Source organism: Phoca vitulina, unplaced genomic scaffold, assembly GCF_004348235.1.
Source record: "Phoca vitulina isolate PV1807 unplaced genomic scaffold, GSC_HSeal_1.0 scaffold287, whole genome shotgun sequence".
In the NCBI taxonomy this organism is placed as follows: Eukaryota; Metazoa; Chordata; class Mammalia; order Carnivora; family Phocidae; genus Phoca; species Phoca vitulina.
In genome coordinates, this window is record NW_022589974.1 from 7,005 (window position 1) to 23,494 (window position 16,490).

The 16,490-nt window shown below is 37.8% G+C and overlaps 1 pseudogene; it reads right to left on the minus strand.

Moving 5' to 3' along the window:
• Positions 1-208: 208 nt before the first annotated feature.
• Positions 209-1,594, minus strand: LOC116629114 (annotated as a pseudogene).
• Between the last annotated feature and the right edge of the window lie 14,896 nt (positions 1,595-16,490).

Sequence of the window (16,490 nt, forward strand, 5' to 3'; positions counted from 1 at the left end):
AAACCAATAACTTAAAACTACCACACACAGGAAAAAACAAATGGTCCACAAAACATTTTCCTTTCCTTCTGATGGTTTTACGGTGCATTGTTATCATTAACCAGTCTTTTACTATTAAACTTAAATGGCCAATTAACACAAACAGTTCTGACACCATTCTTCCACCACTGATTAAGCCTGGGGTGGCAGTGGATATTGGGGATAATATTCATTTAGCCTTCTGAGCTTTCTGGGCAGACTTGGTGACCTTGCCAGCTCCAGCTGCCTTCTTGTCCATTGCTTTGATGATACCCACGGCAATCATCGGTCTCATGTCACGAACAGCAAAACAGCCCAGAGAAGGATAGTCAGAGAAGCTCTCAACACACATAGGCTTGCCAGGAACCATATCAACAATGGCAGCATCGCCAGATTTCAAGAACTTGGGACCATCTTCCAGCTTTTTTCCAGAACAACAATCTATCGTCTCTTCAGCTCAGCAAACTTGCAAGCAATGTGAGCTGTGTGACAATCCAGCACAGGTGCATATCCAGCACGGATTTGGCCTGGATGGTTCAGGATAATCACCTGAGCCGTGAAGCCAGCTGCTTCCATTGGTGGATCATTTTTGCTGTCACGAGCCACATTGCCACAACAAACATCTTTGACAGATATGTTCTTCACATTGAAGCCCACATTGTCCCCAGCAAGAGCCTTGCTCAAAGCTTCATGGTGCATTTCAACAGACTTTACTTCAGTTATAAGATTGACTAGAGCAAAGGTGACCACCATGCCAAGTTTAAGAACACCAGTCTCCACTCTGCCCACAGGGACAGCACTGATACCACCAATTTTGTAGACATCCTGGAGGGGTAGATGCAAGGGCTTGACAGTTGGATGAGTTGGTGGCAGACGGTAATCCAGAGCTTCAAGCAGTGTGGTTCCACTGGCATTCCCATATTTATGGGTGACTTTCCATCCCTTGAACCAAGACATGTTAGCACTTGGTTCCAGCATGTTTTCACTATTCCAACCAGAAATTGGCACAAATGTTACTGTGTAGGGGTTGTAGCCGATCTTCTTAATGTAGGTGCTGCCCACCTTAATGATTTCCTCATATCTCTTCTGGCTATAGGGTGGCTCAGTGGAATCCATTTTGTTAACACCAAAAATTAGTTGTTTTACACCCAGTGTGTAGGCCAGAAGGGCATGCTCATGGGTCTGCCCATTCTTGGAGATACCTACTTCAAATTCACCAACACCAGCAGCAACAATCAGGACAACACAGTCAGCCTGAGATGTGCCTGTAATCATGTTTTTGATAAAGTCTCTGTGTCCTGGGGCATCAATGATGGTCACATACTTGCTGGTCTCAAATTTCCACAGGGAGATATCAATGGTGATACCACGTTCACGTTCAGCTTTCAGTTTATCCAAGACCCAGGCATACTTGAAGGAGCCCTTTCCCATCCCAGCAGCCTCCTTCTCAAATTTTTCGATAGTTCTTTTGTCGATCCCATCACATTTGTAGGTCAAATGACCAGGAGTTGGTAGACTTGCCCAAATCTACATGTCCCATGATGATGAGATTGATGTGAGTTTTTTCCTTTCCCATTTTGGTTTAGGTCTAGTGGTGGTTTTCATGACACCTGTGTTCTGGCAGCAAAACCATTGCAAAAAAGCTACAGCTTTTTAATATAGCTTGAAGTCAGGCATTGTGATGCCTCCCACTTTGCTTCTCTTTTTCAAGATTGCTTTGCCTCTTTGGGGTCTTTAGTGGTTCCATACAAATTTTTGTATTGTTTGTTCTAGCTTTGTGAAAAATGCTGGTGGTATTTTGATAAGGATTTCATTGAATGTGTAGATTGCTTTGGATAGCATAGACATTTTAACAATGTTCTTCCAATCCATGAGCATGGAATGTTTTTCCATTTCTTTGTGTCCTTTCAATTTCTTTCATAAGTGTTCTACAGTTTTCATAGTACAGATCTTTTACCTCTTTGCTTAGGTTTATTCCTAGGTATCTTATGTTTTTTGCTGCAATTGTAAATGGGATCAATTCCTTGATTTCTTTTTCTACTGTTTCATTATTTGTGTATAGAAATGCAACAAATTTCTGTACATTGATTTTATATCCCTGATTTTGTGAATTCATATATCAGTTCTAGTAATTTTCTGGTGGGGTCTTTTGGGTCTTCTACATAGGGTATCATGTTGTCTGCAAATAGTGAAAGTTTGACTTCTTCCTTGCTTATTTGGATGCCTTGTATTTCTTTTTGTGGTCTGATTGCTAGGACCTCCAGTACTATGTTAAATAACAATGTTGAGAATGAACATCCTTGTCTTGTTCCTGACCTTAGGGGAAAAGCTTTCAGATTTTTCCCATTGAGGGCCATTTTAGCTGTGGGTCTTATGTATATGGCCTTTATTATCTTGAGGTATTTTCCATCTACTCTACTTTGTTGAGGGTTTTTATCAAGAATAGATGCTGTATTTTGTCAAATGCTTTTTCTGCATCTATTGAAAGGATCATATAGTCTTATACTTTCTTTTATTAATGCGGTGTATCACATTGATTGATTTGCAAATATTGATCCACCCCTGCAGCCCAGAAGTAAATCCCACTTCATCATGGTGAATAAGTTTTTTTAAAGATTTTATTTATTCATCAGAGAGAGAGAGAGAGAGCGCAAGCAGGGGGAGCGATAGGCAAAGGGAGAAGCAGGCTCCCCGCTAAACAAGGAGCCCAATGCAGGACTCGATCCCAGGACCCCAGGATCATGATCTGAGCCGAAGACAGACGCTTAACCAACTGAGCCACCCAGGCGTCCCAGTGAATAAGTTTTTAAATGTATTTTTGGATTCGGTTTGCTAGTAGCTTGTTGAGAATTTTTGCTTCCATGTTCATCAGAGATAGTGGCTTGAAATTCTCCTTTTAGTGGAGTCTTTGTCTGGCTTTGGAATCAAGGTAATTCTGGACTTGTTGAATGAGTTTTGAAGTTTTCCTTCCATTTCTATTTTTTGAAACAGTTTGAGAAGAATAGATATTAACTCTTCTTTAAATGTTTGGTAGAATTCCCCTGGGAGGCTATTTGGCCCTGAACTTTTGTTTGTTGGGAGATTTTTGATTACTGATTCAATTTTTTGTTGCTTATGGGTCTGTTCAAATTTTCTATTTCTTCTTCTTTCAGTTTTGGTAGTTTGTATATTTTTAGGAATTTATCCAATTCTTCCAGTTCTGTGGCATATAATCTTTCATTATATTCTCTTACTGTTGTTTGTATTTCTGTCGTGTGGGTTGTGATCTCTCCTCTTTCATTTGTGATTTTATCTATTTGGGTCCTTTCTTTTCTTTTTGATATGTCTGAGTAAGTGTTTATCAATTTTATTATTTCTTTCAAAGAACCAACTCCCAGTTTCATTGATCTGTTCTGAGTTTTTGTTTGTTTGTTTGTTTCTATATAATTTATTTCTGCTCTAATCTTTATTATTCCTCTTCTTCTGATGTCTTTAGGCTTTATTTGCTGTTCCTTTCTAGCTCTGTTAGGTGTATGTTAGGTTGTGTATTTGAGTCTTTTCTTACTTCTTGAGGTAGGCTTGTATTGCTATATACTTCCCTCTTATGACTGCCTTTGCTGCATCCCAAGATACACAAATTTCTGATTGAGAGACAGAGAGTGATCTGATCATATTTCTGTCATGTTTGAGGGTAGTTTTAAAATATGCTATGTATATATTATAATTAAATCAATATAGTAATATCTGAAATATATTATGCATGATGTGTTAGTGAAGCTATTGATGGCCTTCCAAATTTCAAGCTTGTTGCTAGCCATCGAGGAACCAAAGGCAACTAAAACAGAATCACTGGTTAGTAGTCCTGTCTTGTCCATAAGAGGAGAGACACCTTGACACACAGAAGAAGAGATATTCAGAAATCAGGTCAAGAAGGCCTTTAAAGGCCTAACTAAATAAAATGTGGACTTTATCCTAAGGAAGCCATTAATAATTGGTATTTAGTCAGAGTAGTGATGTGGCCACATTTGTGTGCATCATAAAGACCATTTTTTTGTAGGACAGATGATATATTGGAAGGGTGTCAGTGAGAATGCTGTTCTAGTGGTCCAGGGGGACACTGAAATAAGGCAGTGGCCAATGGGTTGCTAAGGAGGGAATGGACTAGAGAAAAACAGTTGAGGTTGGCCAGAAAAGTCTTGGTGAGGGAATATGTGGGGAATCCAAGGTTGACTCCAGATTGCCTTGTGGTTTGGGTGACTGGGAGGTGCTGATGCCTTTCAGTAAGCTGGAAAATAGGAGAGCAGGGGCTTTGAGAGAGAGGAGTTTGTGTTGGACCATGAATGTATGAAACAAGGGAAGGGTTGGTTAATGGGGGTTTTATATCTGACTGTGTGCATGTGTGTACGTGTGACTATATGAATAGTCACCAGTGATGTGTGAGTGAATGTGTGACAATGGATGGGCAATGGTGACACCAGAATGGGTATGCATCATATAAAACTATAACAAACGTTCATTATCAGATTTCACATTTTCTCATTCTATTGTCTCAAAATCTCATTTAGACACTAGCCAAACACAAATGTCTCACATATTTATTCAAATGTCAAAATAACAATTTATACCCAAATTTTGATATAAAATTGACTTATTCATTGATTTCTGCTTTCATTTCAAAATGTAGAAAGCAAGAGAATATTTTTACCATCATTATGGCAAGAAAAAAGCTGGATGGACTGCAAATTAATTTTCTTAAACTCCTCAGAAAACAGAGCAAAAAGCCAAACTCAAAATTTTGACACAGAATGGAACCCTCAGCTATAAGCACTATTTTGGTGTCTGTTTACTTGAGACATATGCCACCAGATACCATATAAGGTGGCAGGAAGATTAAATTAGAAATAATTTAATAAATTGCTAAAGGCCTAGCATGGACAAGCCTAAGAATGTGAAACACTGTGGGCCACAGGCATAAAAGTTTCCCACACTCTTGGCAGGTTTTTCCTTAAGAGACCCCACCAAGCTTTCACAGGGAGAATTAGCAAGTAATCAGAGAAAACTTTCTCCTTGATGCTGTCTGAGGGGAAGGCAACAACAACCACTACCAAATCCACCCTGCCCATAGACTTTGTCTATATTACAGAAAAAATTAATCTTTAAGGGAAAATTCATCAAAACCTGCATCCTGAGGGCGCTGATGGAATTCCATTACAACTGGGACAGGGCACAACGCTCACCACCAAAACTCTGCCCAGACCCATCTCCCCTATCTTTCCCAAGTAAGAAAAGCCTCAATACAAAAGAGGAGGGGGCATCACAACATTAATTTGAGGACACTGCTGGAAAGCCACTGTACATAGGGTAAGGGAACAGGGGGAAAAACAAGGCTCTTCCTCTGGAGGAGGGAAAGGAATTCTTGTTAAGCCCATCATTGTATCTGGAGGAGAGGCAGGAAGACTTGTGTAATCCACATGCTTAAGACTCGGGTATACAGTGCCTGCCTAACACTGAGACTAAATCAAAAGATCAAATACATTCATCAGGCTTATTCCTCACACAAACCTAACAAGTATACAACAAATATAACAGTGAAATACAACTGGTAGAACCACAAGAGACAGAGTCACTCTGGGGAGAAGCACAAGTGGTGAGAGAGAAAATAAATTACTGGAAGAATATTAAGGTTCAAGTGGTGAGAGAGAAAATAAATTACTGGAAGAATATTAAGGTTCTCGTACCCATAGCAACAATAACAAAAAAAAAAAAATTCCCCTTTAATCTGGTAACCAAAGCAACAGTAATCTTCAATTCTGGTAACCATAGCAACAACAAATTTCAGCTGCAGTGCATGTTCCAGACCACATTAAAACACACCTCCGCAGTAAAGGCCTAGAAGAGGGAAAAACTGGCTCATATCCAAGCATTAAAAATATTTATCTCAGTGTCTGCTATCCTATACATGTCCAGCTTGCAACAAAAAACTACAAGGCATAAAGAGAGGCAAGAAAAACACAGTCTGAAAAGACAAAGTAATCATTAAAATTAGACTCAGATATGACACAGGTGTTGGAAATATCAGGCAGAGAATTTAAAATAATTATAACTAATGTTAAAGGCTCTATGGAAGAGGTAGAGAACATGCAAGATTAGATAAGTAATTTAAGAAAAGAGATAAAAGCTGTAAGAAAGATTCAAAATGTTAGAAATAAAAGAAACACCGACAGAAATGAATAATGCCTTCAACAGGCTCATCAATATTCTTTTTTAAAATTTTATTTTGTTATGTTGTCACCAATGTTCTCAAAACAGCTATGAAAAATCTGAATTTGAAGATAGGTCAATAGAAATTATCCAAATTCAAATACAAAGAGAAAAATACAGTAAAAAAAAAAAGAACATCCAAGAGCTGTGGGACAATATCAAACAGTGTAACATATGTGTAATTGAAATTCCATAATGAAAAGAAAGAAAGAGCAGGCCAGACTTAATACTTGAAAAAATAATGGTCATGAATTAACCAAAATTAATGACAGACAACAAGCCATAGAACCATGAAGTTTAAAGAATACCAAGCAAGAAAAATACCAGCACACACACACACACACACACACACACACACGGACACACAGGCATATGACATTTAAACTGCTGAAAACCAAAGAAAATCTTGAAAGCAGCTATAGAAAAAAGATACATTGCCCAAAAGAATAAGATAAATTTTATAGCAGAATTCTCAAACAGGAAGATAACTGAGTGACATCTTTAATGCATTAAATGAAAAAAACCAAAAACATAAAACCAATATTCTGTACTCACTGTGAGTCATGAGTACCCTTCAAAAATGAAGGTTAGACTTCCAGTTTAAGCTCAAAGATGGAAAGATATAGAAAAACAGATGGATAAACAATATATTAATGATTGGTTCCAACATATAACTAAATTTACAGAACTAACAGCCGTGCTGAATTTGGAGAGAGACAGGTACTTTCAGTGAGATACAATGACCTGAGCAAGGGAGTTTCCCACCCTTTTGCAAGCTTTTGGAGGAACTCCACCAAGCTCTGAAAATGAAGATTAAGAAGAACCTACAGAAATTACCTCCCATCTTTATGATGTTGGTTAGGACAAGGGAAGAGCAAGTCACTGGGAAATCTGCCAAGACTCTTTCACTTCATAGAACAAAATTTTTTAAAAATCTTATTTATTTATTTATTTATTTATTTATTTATTTAAGAGGGAGAGAGAGAGCAAGAGCAGGGGGAGGGAGAAGCAGACTCCCCGCTGAGCAGGGAGCCTGACATGGGGCTCGATCCCAGGATGCTGGGATCATGACCTGAGCTGAAGGCAGACACTTAACCGACTGAGCCACCCAGGAGCCCCATGGAACAAAATTTTTAATTAAAAGATGAGTATATCACCTGGAGATACTAGTGATATACTAATGCAGCTGGAAAAATGGAACTCTGCCCAGATCCAGGTCCACAATTTCACTAGGTGAAAAAGAAAGAAAAGCCTTAATCTGTAGGGAGAAAATCCTCAACCTATAGACAGAGAATTTTGGTAAATAGCTGCTTTAGCTGGGGGAGGAAATGAGGATGATGAAAGCTCTAGCCTTCCATGAGTGACAGAAAAGCCTATAAAGGTAACATCACTGAAAGACAGACTCACTGTGTTCCCCAAAGACTGAGGCATAATAAGGACATCACATAATGCCCACCCCCCCACACTGATTCCCCATACTCTATCACCACAGTAAAAAGCATTTAGTAACAATAGCAAAGTACAGCTGGGAGAGCTACAAGAGACAGATTCTTTCTTGAAAGCCAGATAAAGAGAACAACAAAAGCTAATATGGGAGAAAAATAATACCACCAGAGGAATTTCAAGCCTCTACTATCCAGAGCAAGATGTAAATTTCAACACTGGTAACCAAGAAATGAAAAAAAACACACTTCAAATATAGTACAATTCCTGGCTAGCTTAACACAAATCTGCACACTAGAGGCCTAGTTCCCTCATATCTAGTACCTTAAATAACATGCCAGGCTTTCAAAAAATTTTACAAAGGATGCCATAAGTTAAAATAAAACATGGGTGAAAGGGGTCAGAAGTTTTTTAAAAATCACAATCTGGAGAGACCAATCAATTATCAAAACCAGACTCAGATATGACACAGATGATGAAACTATCAGATAAGGAACTTAAAATAACTATGATTAATATATTAAAGGTTCTAACAGAAAAAGTTGATCACATGCAAGAGCATATAGGTTATATTAGCAAAGAGATGGAAACTATAAGAACCCAAGGAAATCATAGAAATAAAAAATATAGTAACAAATATGAAGAATGCCTTTGAAAGGCTTCCCAGTAGATTTTCATAGTCAAGGAATGAATCAATAAACTAAAAAATGAGGTATAGGAATTGCCCAAATTTTTATGCAAAAATGAGTGAAAATAAAAAGACAATAGGGCATCTAAGAGATGCAGGACATCAAATGGTGTAACACATGTAACTGGAGAAAAAGAAGAGAGAATGGGGCAGAAGAAATATTTAAAGAAATAATAGGGGACCCTGAGTGGCTCTGTCAGTTAAGCATCTGCCTTTGGCTCAGGTCATGATCCCAGGGTCCTGGGATTGAGCCCCGTGTCAGGCTCCCTGCTCAGCAGGGAGTCTGCTTCTTCCTCTACCCTCTGTCCCTCCCCCCTGCTCATGCATGCTCTCTCTCTCTTTCTCTCTCTCTCAAATAAATAAATAAAAGAAATAACTGATGATATTTCTCCAAAATTATTAATAGTCACCAAACCACATATCCAAGAAGTTCAGAGAACACCAAATAGGATAAATACCACACACACACACGCACACACACACACCCCACACACATACACACAGAGTTAGGCATATAATATTGAAGCTCCTGAAAAAGAAAGACAAAGAGAAAACCTTGAAGGCAACAAGAGAAAATACATGTATTTCCTACAAAGGAAGAATAAGAGTTAGAGTAAATCCTCATCACAAACTCTGTTGTGGGTTTAGTTGTGTCCTCCCCACAAATATGATGAAGTCCTAAACCCTAGTAGCTGCGAATAAGTGTAACCTTATTCAGAAACAGAGTCTTTGCAGATGTAATCAAGTTAACATGAGGTCATACTCAATTAGGGTGAGCCCTAATCCAACATGACTAGTATCTTTTATAAAAAGAAAAAAAAGGACTCACTGGGAGAATATCATGTGACAAGAAATCCAGAGATTGCTGTGATGCAGCTGCAAGCCAAGGAACACCAAAGACTATTAACCACCACCAGAATCCATGAAGAAGCAAGAGAGGATTCTATCCAAAGTCTCAGAGTAAGTATGGCTTTACTGACACCTTGATTTTGGACTTCTAACTTTCAGAACTGTGAGAGAATAAATTTCTGTTGTTTAAAGCCACCCAGTTTGTGGTAATTTGTTGCAGTAGCCCTAGGAAACTAATACACCATGCAAGCAAGGACACATTGGAGTGACATCTATAAATATTGAAAAAAAATTCAACCAAGAATTATAAATCTCACCAAATATTTTTCAAAATTGAAAAAGAAATAACATTCTCATCTTGATGAAGTCCCAAAAGTTCATTTTTGCTTTTGTTTCCCTTGCCTTTGGAGACGTGTCTTGAAAGAAGTTGCTGTGGTCATTGTCGAAGAGGTTACTGCCTATGTTCTCCTCTAGGATTTTGATGGATTCCTGTCTCACATTGAGGTTTTCCATCCATTTTGAGTTTATCTTTGTGTATGGTGTAGGAGAATGGTCCAATTTCATTCTTCTATATATAGCTGTCCAATTTTCCCAGCACCATTCATTGAAGAGAATGTAATTTTTCCATTGGATATTTTTACCTGATTTGTTGAAGACTAATTGACCATAGAGTTGAGGGTCCATTTCTCTTTCATTGATCTATGTGTCTGTTTTTGTGCCAGTACCATGCTGTCTTGGTGATCACAGATTTGCAATATAGCTTGAAATCAGGCAACGTGATGCCTCCAGCTTTGTTTTTCTTTTTCAACATTTCCTTGGTGATTCAGGGTCTTCATCAAGATAAAAAGCTTCTGCACAGCAAAGGAAACAGACAACAAAACTAAGAGGCAACCCACGGAATGGGAGAAGATTTTTGCAAATGACATTACAGATAAAGGGCTGGTATCTAAGATCTATAAAGAACTTCTCTCTCTTTTTTTAACATATAATGTATTATTTGTTTCAGAGGTACAGGTCTGTGATTCAACAGTCTTACACAATTCACAGTACTCACCATAGCACATACTCTCCCCAATGTCTATCACACAGCCACCCCATCCCTCCCACTCCCCACCACTCCAGCAAGATGTAATGTATGGTGATTAACATAACATAATAATAATAATAACAAAAAAGAACTTCTTGAACTCAACACCCAAAAAACAGATAATCAAGTCAAAAAATGGGCAGAAGACATGAACAGACACTTCTCCAAAGAAGACATACGAATGGCTAACAGACACATGAAAAAATGTTCAACGTCATTAGCCATCAGGGAAATTCAAATCAAAACCACACTGAGATACGAACTTACACCAGTTAGAATGGCAAAAATTGACAAGGCAAGAAACAACAAATGTTGGAGAGGTTGTGGAGAAAGGGGAACCCTCTTACGCTGTTGGTGGGAATGCAAGTTGGTACAGCCACTTTGGAAAACAGTATGGAGGTTCCTCAAAAAGTTAAAAATAAAACTACCCTATGACCCAGCAGTTGCACTACTAGGTATTTACCCCAAAGATATAGATGTAGTGAAAAGAAGGGGCACCTGCACCCCAGTGTTCATAGTAGCAATGTCTACAATAGCCAAACTGTGGAAAGACCCAAGATGCCCTTCAACAGATGAATGGATAAAGAAGATGTGGTTCATATATAGAATGGAATATTATTCAGCCATCAGAAAGGATGAATACCCACCATTTGCATCGACATGGATGGAACTGGAGGGGATTATGCTAAATGAAGTAAGTCAAGCAGAGAAAGACAATTATATGGTTTCACTCATATGTGGAACATAAGGAATAGCAGGGAGGACATTAGGAAGAAGGAAAGGAAAACTGAAGGGGGGGAATCAGATGGGGAGATGAACCATGAGAGACTATGGAGCACGGGAAACAAACTGAGGGTTTCAAAAGGGAGGGGTTTGGGGGATGGGTTAGCCCAGTGATGGGTATTAAGGAGGGCACGTATTGCATGGAGCACTGGGTGTGATACGCAAACAATGAATCATGGAACACTACATCAAAAACTAATGTATGGTGACTAACGTAATATAATAATAATAATAATAATAAAAGAAATAACATTCTCAGACAAAAAAAAAAGCTGAAATCCATTGTCCACAGATTTACCCTACAAGAAATATTAAGAAAGTTATTAGGATAGAAGGAAAATGATACAGGTCTGTAAATTTGATCTACACAAAGAAATGAAGAGCATCAAAAATGGAATAAATGAATATAATGTATAATATTTTCTTTGTATGAAATGCAGCATAAAATAATTGTTTAAAGCAAAAACAGTAGCAATGTACTAGGTGTTTATAACATATATAAAAGTGAAATGTATGACAGCAATGTTGGAAGGATGAAAAGGAAGAATTTTATAAAATCCTTTCACTATTTGAAAGTGGTATATTATTTAAGCATGGGCTCAGTTTATTTAACAATGTGTATCATAAATCCTAGCGTATCCTCTAAAACAGTTTTTAAAAGAGGAATAAATAATTCAATTTACGACATGAAATGGAACAGTATAAAAGGCATGATTAAAACCAAAGGCAGAAAAAAAGGAAAAAACACAATAAGCAAGAAAAAGCTAGAAAGTTGGTATATTTAAATAAAACTATTACTAATAACTGATGTTAATAGACTAAACCCACAAGAATTCAAGAAAAAAACCAAGAACCAATATTATGCTATCTAAAAGAAACACACATTAAATATAAAGTGTATTCTCTTCTATGTATTCTCTTATGGTTTCAGATCTCATATTTAGGTGTTTAATCCATTTTGAGTCTGCTTTTCTGTATGATATTAAAAAATGGCCCAGTTTCATTATTTTGCATGTAGCTGTCCAGTATTCCAATCACCATTTATCGAAGAGACCATCCTTTCCTCACTGTATATTCTTGCCTTTTTTTGCTTATTTCTGAGTTCTCTACTCTGTTTTATTGATTTTTGTGTCTAATTTTGTGCCAGGACCATACTATTTTGATTACCACAGCTTTGTAGTATATCTTTTTTTCCTATTTGCCTACCAAATTATTTTTTTTATTTCAAGTTTTTATTTAAATTCCAGTTACTTAACATACAATGTAATATTAGTTTTCTGGTGTACAATATAGTGATTCAACAATTCCATACAAGACCTGGTGCTCATCACAAGTCCACTCTTTAATCCCCATCACTGATTTCACCCATCCCACCACCCACCTTCCCTCTGGCAAACACCAGTTGTTTCTCTATGGTTAGAAGTCTGGGAAAAAGGAAAAAAAAAAAGAAGAAGAAGAAGTCTGGGCGCACCTGGGTGGCTCAGTCTGTTAAGGATCCAACTCTTGATTTTGGCTCAGGTCATGATCTCAGGGTGGTGAGGTGGAGCCCGATGATGGGCTCCACACTCAGTGGGAAGTCTGCTTGTGATTCTCTCCCCTCCCTCTGCCCCTTCTCCCCCTAAATAAATAAATACATCTTTTTTAAAAAGTCCGTCTCTTGGTTTGCCTCTCTCTCTCCTTTTTTCACCTTTGTTCATTTGTTATGTTTCTTTTTTTTTCAGTTTATTTTTTTATGTTATGTCACCATACAGTACATCATTAGTTTTTGATGTAGTGTTCCATGATTCATTGTTTGCGTATAACACCCAGTGCTCCGTGCAATATGTGCCCTCCTTATACACCCATCACCAGGCAAACCCTTCCCCCCATGCCCCTCCCCTCTAAAACCCTCAGTTTGTTTCTTGGAGTCCATAGTCTCTCATGGTTCATCTCCCCCTCTGATCTCCCCCCTTTCAGTTTTCCCTTCCTTCTCCTAATGTCCTCCCTGCTTTTTCTTATGTTCCACATATGAGTGAAACGATATGATATATTTTCTTAAACCCCACATGTGAATGAAATCATGTGGTATTTGTCTTTCTCTGACTGACTTATTTCACTCAGTATAATACCCCCTAGCTCTATCCACATCGTTGCAAATGGCAAGATTTCAGTCGTTTTTATGGCTGAGTCATATTCCATTGTATATATATACCACATCTTCTTTATCCATTCATCAGTAGATGGATATTTGGACTGTTTCCAAAACATGACTATTATAGATAATGCTGCTGTAATCTTCTGGGTGTAAGTATCCATTTGAATTAATATTTTTGCATTCTTTGGGTAAATATATAGAGTGCAATTGCGGGATCATAGGGTAGTTCTATTTTTACTTTTTTGAGGAACCTCCAAACTGTCTTCCACAGTGGCCACACAAGTTTACATTCCCACCAACAGTGCAAGAGGGTTTCCCTTTCTCCACATCCTCACCAACACCTGTTGTTTCTTGTGATGTTGATTTTAGCCATTCTGACAGGTTTGAGGTGATATCTCATTGTAGTTTTGATTTGTATTTTCCTGATGATGAGTGATGTTGAGCCTCTTTTTCTATGTCTGTTGGCCATCTGTTATGTCTTCTTTGGAAAAATGTTCTTTTCTTGTCTTCTGTCCATTTTCAAACTGGATTATTGTTTATTGGGTGTTGAGTATTATAAGTTCTTTATATATTTTGGATACTCACCATTTATCAGATATGTCATTTGCAAATATCTCCTATTCCATAGGTTGCCTTTTAGTTCTGTTGATTGTTTCCTTTGCTGTGCAGAAGTTTTTATTTTGATGAAGTCCCAATAGTTTATTTTTGCTTTTGTTTCCCTTGCCTCAAGAGACATATCTAGAAAGAAGTCCCTATGGCCAATGTCAAACAGTTTACTGCCTGTGTCTTCCTCTAGGATTTTTATGGCTTCAGGTCACACATTTAGTTCTTTGATACATTTTGAATTTACTTTTGTGTATGGTGTAAGAAAGTGAAATTGAGTAAGACACAAAGAGATGGGAAAATATTCCATACTCATGGATTGGAAGAATAAACATTGTTAAAATATCTATGCTACCCAGAGCAATCTACACATTCAAAGCAATCCCTATCAAAATACCATTCATATTTTTCACAGACCTGTAACAAACAATCTAGAAATTTGTATGGAACCAGAAAAGACCCTGAATAGCCAGGGGAATGTTGAAAAAGAAAAACAAGGCTGGGGGCATCATAATGCCTGACTTCAAGCTGTATTACAAAGCTGTAATCATCAAGACAGCATGGTACCGGCACAAAAACAGACACATAGATCAGTGGAACTGAATAGAGAGCCCAGAAATGGACCCTCAATTCTGTGGTCAACTAATCTTTGACAGAGCAGGAAAAAATATCCAATGGAAAAAAGACAGGCTCTTCAATAAATGGTGCTGGGAAATTTGGACAGCCACATGCAGAAGAATGAAACTGGACCATTCTCTTACACCATACACAAAAGTAAACTCAAAATAGATAAAAGACGTCAATGTGAGACAGGAATCTATCAAAATCCTAGAGGAGAACACAGGTAATAACCTCTTTGACCTCAGCTGCAGCAACTTCTTCCAAGACACATCTCTGAAGAAAAGGAAAACAAAAGTGAAAATGAACTTTTGGGACTTCATCAAGATAAAAAGCTTCTGCACAGCAAAGGAAACAGTCACAAAAACCAAAAGACAACCGACAGAATGGGAGAAGATATTTGCAAATGACATTACAGATAAAGGGCTGGTATCCAAGATCTATAAAGAACTTACTGAACTCAACACCCAAAAAACAAATAATCCAGTCAAGAAATGGGCAGAACATGAACAGACACTTCTCCAAAGAAGACATACAAAAAGCTAACAGACACCTGAAAAAATGCTCCACATCACTTGCCATCAGGGAAGTGCATTTCAAAACCACAATGAGATATCACCTTACACCAGTTAGAATGGCTAAAATTAACAAGACAGGGAAGAACAAATGTTGACGAGGATGTGGAGAAAGGGGAACTCTTACACTGTTGGTGGGAATGCAAGTTGGTACAGCCACTTTGGAAAACAATATGGGGGTTCCTCAAGAAGTTAAAAATAGAACTACTCTATGACCCAGCAATTGCACTACTGGGTATTTACCCCAAAGATACAGACATAGTGAAAAGAAGGGGCACATACACCCCAATGTTCATAGCAGCAATGTCCACAATAGCCAAACTGTGGAAGGAACTGAGATGCCCTTCAACAGAAGAATGGATAAAGAAGATGTGGTTCATATATACAATGGAATATTACTCAGCCATCAGAAAGGATGAATACCTACCACTTACATCAACATGGATGGAACTGGAGGGGATTATACTAAGTGAAGTAAGTCAATCAGAGAAAGACAATTATCATATGGTTTCACTCATATGTGGAATATAAGGAATAGTGCAGAGGCTCATAGGGACAGGGAGGGAAAAGTGAATGGGAAGAAATCAGAGAGGGAACCAAACCATGAGAGACTCTTGACTCCAGGAAACAAACCGAGGGTTACAGAAAAGGAGGTGGGTAGGGGGACGGGATAACTGGGTGATTGGCATTAAGGAGGGCACATGCTGTGATGAGTACTGAGTGTTGTACACAACTGATGAATCATGAAAATTATAACAAAAAGTAGTGATGTATTATATTTTGACTAATTGAATTTAAATTTAAAAAGTGAAAAAAAAGAAAGTGGTCCAGTTTCATTCTTTTGCCATGTTGCTGTCTAATTTTCCCAACACCAGCTGTTGAAGAGGCTGTCCTTTTCCCGTTGGATATTTTTTCCTGCTTTGCCAAAGATTAATTGACCATACAATTGTAGGTTTATTTCTGGGTTTTCTATTCTGTTCTATTAATTTGTCTATTTTTGTACCAGTACCATCCTGTTTTGATTATTATGGCTTTGTAGTATAACTTGAAGTCTGGAATTGTGATGCCTCCAGCTTTGCTTTTCTTTTTCAAGGTTGTTTTGGCTAATTCTGGGTCTTTTGTGTTTCCATATGTATTTTAGAATTGATTGTTCTACTTCTGTGAAAAATCGTGTTGTTATTTGGTGGGATTGCATTAAATGTGTAGATTGCTTTGGGTAGCAGTGACATTTTAACAATATTTGTTCTTCCAATCCATGAGCATGGAATGTCTTTCCATTCCTTTGTGTCTTTCTCAATTTCTTTCATAAGTGTTCTATAGTTTCAGAGTGCAGGTCTTTAACCTCTTTGGTTAGGGTATTCCTAGGTATCTTATCATAGTTGGTGCAATTGTAAATAAGATTGGTTCCTTAATTCCTCTTTCTGCTACTTCATTATTGGTATATAGAAATGC